Consider the following 5968-nt stretch of genomic DNA (forward strand, 5'->3'; position numbering starts at 1 on the left):
AGCTTAAACTGAGAGGATTATTAGAAGCTTTAGTTTAAGGTAACTAGGTTAAGATTTACTTAGCCTAAGCTTAAACTGAGAGGATTGTTAGAAGCACATATTTATTGTGTATTAGTATTGCTTATCATRYGAATRAGTTTGATCCCAYGTTACTATTCGACATAGTGTTCCTTTTATGACTTGTAGGAGACATGGTTCACACYATTCACACCAGGTCTATCAGACGCGGACGCGGGTGCGGATACGGAACACGTAGGACACCACACGGGCTAGGACCGAATAGGGGATCCGTCGACAGTCACCGCCCCAGCGCCAGACATGATTCCCGTTCCCGGTCCAGAAGCAATAGTCTGGCCCACACTGGTGAGGTGTCATCGCGGGAGCTCATCAGGAGACGGACCACACCCGAGCCTTCGATGGACTACACGCCCCGCACCCCTACACGTGTGGACATGATGGAGACTATAGAGACCTTGAGAGGCGAGAACACAAGGCTAAGAGAGAGGTTAAACCGAACTCTAGAGGGCAACACTAGACTGAATGAATGGCTGAACAATCTTCAGCAGGCACATGTCGAACAAGGAGGAGCTCTAAACGAGCTAATTGAAGAAAATGCGAATTTGTCGGAACAGCGTCATGCACTGATTTGGGACAAAGTTGTACTTGAACAAGAGCGGAGAATTGCTACTCGTTCAGTAGGCACTAGATTTAGAGACAGAGCTCACTTATATAAGAGGATGACCATAGACTATGCTGGTGTAGTGAAGGGGTATTTCTCCGAGTGGGTCCAATGCATCAAGAATGGCCCCAAGGCTAGTGTGTTGTGGCACTCCAGGCCATCCACATCTTTCGAACAGTGGTTGAGGGACCCTTACCTCCCTTATTACCCCGCGGATCAGTTTTAGACATGGAATCCTTTTGATAGAGGGAAGAGAGAGAGAGATCTTTTGATTGTGCAAATTATTTGTGCGTGACTAGATAGCTGAGCGAATTTTCATCTAGTCCGGTGCTTCAATAGATTTTTGAGCATTCACACGATTTAGAGATATGTTTAGAGTGATGAAGTATCCCATCTTTTGTAAGTCAATGGGATTATGTAATGTCTCTTCCTAGGATTGTACTTTGACGCAAAATAAATATATATCTTTTTAAGCATTATGAGACTCCCAACGTGAATTCCTTATTATATATTTCGCTCATATATAGTGATTATATATATATATATATATGTAATGGGTTATATTGACTTTAGAACCTTACTAAAACAATAATACCCTATTATGTCAGTATGGTTTCTCGCGGATCAACAAGGAACACCCTCAATGGAGGAGGTGTTAATGGCTTAGCCCCACCAACAGTTCGAGGACGGACGCAAGCCCAAAGTCGAGGTCGCGGAAGTGTCTGAACCGCTAGTTCTAGTACGACTCCATCTGCACAAGATAATGTAGCTATCGGCAGGAGTCAAGGAGACCAGGAAGAGGAAAATCCCTTCACGAAGGAAATGATAGTTGAACAAATGGCACAGGTCCTCCGGGATACGTTGCCAAACATGCTAAAAGAAATGTTGGGCGACAGAGTTAAAGACAACGAAAATAGAGAGGAGGAAAGTGTTCGACATGAGAACACTCAAGCCACTGGAAGGGTGGAAGTTTCGGTTAAAGATAAGGTGGAGTCGCCCACCAACGAGAGGACCGATTTGACAGTAAAGGGGAAAGGATGCAGTTTTAAAACATTCAAGGGCACCGGGCCAAAGGAATTTAAAGGAAAAGAGGGCCCAGTTGGCTTGATGAACTGGATAACCAAGATGCAGAGTAGCTTCAAAATTTGTAGATGCGCGGAAGATCAAAAAGTGACCTATGCTGCTACGACCTTTGTAAACTATGCATTGCATTGGTGGGAGACTGAGTGTGCAATCAGAGGTGATGAGGGCATTGCTGCCATGACTTGGGAGCAAATGAAGAAGATGATGATGGATAAGTACTGCACACAATCAGAGGTGAACAAGCTAGAATCAGAGTTTCTGAGGTTAAAGCAAGGCTCGTTGTCGGTTCAAGAGTATGTTAATGATTTTCTTGAAGAAGCAAGATTCGCCAGTTACCAGGTGGCTACTGAGGAGAGGAAGATAGGTCGTTTCAAGGACGGCCTAAGAATCGAAATCAAACGRTACGTRGACATGACCAAGCCGACCACGTTTGTCCAAGCAGTAGAGATGGCAAAGGTAGCAGAAGAGAACAACGCTAGGGAGAATTATGATAGAAGGGATGCAAAGAGAAGATGGGAAGGTCGAACAAGTCCGATAAGAAACCGAAATGGACTCCGACTATGGCAAAAACACGAAGCGAGGGACTCATTATTCCCCAATGTAACAAATGCAACAAGAGACATAGGGAAGAGTGCAGAGCGGGGAGCCTGACGTGCTACAAATGTGACAAGCCTGGGCACACCATGCGAGAGTGCCCAGAAGGAAAAACTTGTTACGAATGTGGGGCTACAGGACATATACGATCTGACTGCCCAAAACGTCGGAATAGTGTGACACCCCACGAGAAGACAGCGAATAACGGATTTGGAAAAAGACCGGAGAATAAGAAGGAGCTACCTAAGGGACGCGGCCGAGCTTACAACATGACCTTGGAAGAGGCCAAGGAAACGCCCGATGTCGTATCCGGTATGTTCCCTATCAACGATGTGTATGCACATGTATTATTTGATTCGGGTGCAAATGGTAGTTTTGTGTCTACCACCTTCTGCCACTATCTGAATAGCAGTGCCTGTAGGCTAGACAAAACCTACATTGTAGAAACAGCCGACGATAGTCAGTGTAAGGTAGACGAAGTATTCGATAGATGCACAATTGTTATAGATGCGAAGGATTTCCCTGTTAGGCTTATGTCGATGTGCTTAGGAGGTTTTGATGTGGTCTTGGGGATGGATCGGCTATCCAGCAATCATGCGCAAATAGTATGCAATAAGAATATGATCAAGATTCAAACTCCGGAAGGAGAAACAATTCATATCTACGGTGATCGGAAGAAGTGCTGCGTAGGACTAATCAATGCAGTTAAGGCAAGTAGGTGTCTACGGAAGGGATGTGTGGCTTACTTGGCATACACCATCGACGCCAAGCTCGAAAAGAAGGCAATACAAGATGTTCCAGTGGTGAGGGACTACCCAGAAGTATTTCCGGATGAATTACCAGGAATACCACCGGAATGTCAGGTAGAGTTCCGATACGATTTGGTACCTGGTGCGGTACCAATCGCAAGGGCGCCTTATCGTTTAGCCCCAACAGAAATGCAAGAGCTGATGAAGCAATTGCAAGAACTCTTAGATAAAGGGTTTATCAGACCAAGTTCATCGCCATGGGGAGCACCGATTTTATTCGTCAAGAAGAAAGATGGCACGATGAGGATGTGCATCGATTATCGGGAGTTGAACAAAATCACGATAAAGAACAGATATCCACTACCGAGGATCGACGACCTTTTCGATCAGTTGCAAGGAGCCAGCTGTTTCTCAAAAATTGATTTGAGGTCGGGGTACCATCAGTTGAAGGTTCGAGAAGAGGACGTGTCGAAGACCGCTTTTAGGACTCGTTACGGACACTACGAATTTGTGGTAATGCCATTTGGGTTAACAAACGCACCTGCGGCATTCATGGACTTGATGAATCGAGTTTGTGGACCGTATTTGGACCAATTTGTCATAGTCTTTATAGACGACGTTTTGATCTATTCGAAAAATGAGAAGGAGCATGAACAACATTTAAGGTTGATTCTTGACTTACTAGCAAAGGAGCAATTGTACGCCAAGTTCTCAAAATGCGAGTTTTGGTTGCATGAGGTACAATTTCTCGGTCACGTAGTCAACACAGAAGGGATCAAGGTGGATCCGGCTAAGATTGATGCAGTCATGAACTGGGAATCACCAAAGTCAGTATCGGAGATCCGAAGTTTTCTAGGCCTAACAAGGTATTACCGAAGGTTTATCCAAGATTTCTCCAAAATAGCAACGCCATTGACAACACTGACAAAGAAGTTGGTTAGGTTTGATTGGGGGACGAAACAAGAAGAAGCATTTCAGACAGTTAAAGAGAGACTAAGCACTGCACCAGTTTTAGCACTACCGAAAGGAGTAGAAAATTTTGTCGTTTATAGCGATGCATCAAAGATGGGTTTAGGTTGTGTACTAATGCAGCGAGGCAAGGTCATTGCATATGCGTCTCGTCAATTGAAAGAACACGAGAGGAAATACCCAACTCACGACATGGAATTAGCAGTTGTTGTCTTCGCGTTAAAAATCTGGAGACACTATTTGTACGGTACGAAGTGCATGATTTACACTGATCATAAGAGCCTTAAGTACTTGTTTGATCAAAAGGAGATAAATATGAGACAAAGAAGATGGAGGAACTACTTAAGGATTATGATTGCGAGATTCACTATCATCCAGGTAAGGCGAATGTAGTCGCCGACGCACTTAGTAGGAAGGAGAGAAGCGGACCAATCAGGGTTCGAGCCATGTGAATGAGTGTTAAAATGGAACTCCTAGACCGAATACGGGATGTCCAAAAGGAAGCCTTACTCGAAGCGAATATCAAAAAGGAGAGAATGATTGGACGAATTAAGACCTTGACAGCTGGACCGGATGGAATATATAGACACGGGAATCGGGTTTGGATTCCTAGTTTGGGAGATCTAAGGAATGTGGTGATGAACGAAGCACATAAGTCTAGATATACTATGCATCCAGGTAGTAATAAGATGTTTAAGAATATACAAGAAAGCTATTGGTGGCCTGGTATGAAGAGGGCAGTAGCTAGCTATGTGGGGAATTGCTTGACGTGCTTGAAGGTGAAGACCGAGCATCAAAGACCGTCTGGAATGTTGCAACAAATGGAGATCCCAGTATGGAAGTGGGATATGATCACTATGGATTTTGTCACCAAGCTTCCAATGACGGTAAAGGGACACGACGCTATATGGGTAATTGTGGATTGGCTAACGAAATCTGCTCATTTCATACCGATCAGTGACAAGTATACACTAGAAAGATTGGCCCAACTTTATGTCAACGAGATCGTGTCAAGGCATGGTGTGCCGATATCCATTGTCTCAGATAGAGATGCTAGGTTTACTTCGAGGTTTTGGTCAAGTTTTCAGTAAGAAATGGGAACGCGGTTGAACTTAAGTACCGCATATCATCCTCAAACTGATGGCCAGAGTGAGAGGACGATACAAACACTAGAAGATATATTGAGAGCTTGCGTGATTGACTTTGGAGGTAGTTGGGACAACCACCTCCCATTGATAGAATTTGCTTATAACAATAGTTACCATTCGAGCATCAAGGCGGCGCCATTTGAAGCATTGTATGGCCGTAAGTGTAGAACTCCAATTTGTTGGGCAGACATCGGAGAAAGGCAACTAGCTGGACCCGAGTTAGTCCAACAAACATCGGATAAAATAGTACAGATCAGGGAGAGATTAAAGGTTGCGCAAGATAGATAAAAGAGCTACGCGGATAGAAGACGTCGACCTTTGGAATTCCAAGTAGGTGATAAGGTTTTGTTGAAAATATCGCCATGGAAAGGGGTCGTGAGATTTGGGAGAAAGGTAAGTTAAGTCCAAGGTACATCGGACCATTTGAGATAACTGCAAGAGTATGAGCAGTTGCTTATCGGTTGAAACTACCAAAGGAGTTAGTTAGTATTCACAATACCTTCCACGTGTCAAACTTGCGAAAATGTTTAGCTGACGAATCGACTGTCCTGGATCTGGAAGACATCGAGGTTAACGACAAACTCGCTTACGTGGAAGAGCCAATTGATATACTAGATAAAAAGACGAAAAGACTAAGAAACAAAAGTATACCTTTGGTATTAGTCAAGTGGAGATTTCATAAAGGCGCAGAAATGACATGGGAACCAGAAGAAGAGATGAAAGCTAAATATCCTCAATTGTTTTAG

The sequence above is a fragment of the Cynara cardunculus genome, unplaced genomic scaffold (assembly GCF_001531365.2).
Source record: "Cynara cardunculus var. scolymus isolate 2C unplaced genomic scaffold, CcrdV1 Un_Scaffold_1095, whole genome shotgun sequence".
Classification (NCBI taxonomy): Eukaryota; Viridiplantae; Streptophyta; class Magnoliopsida; order Asterales; family Asteraceae; genus Cynara; species Cynara cardunculus.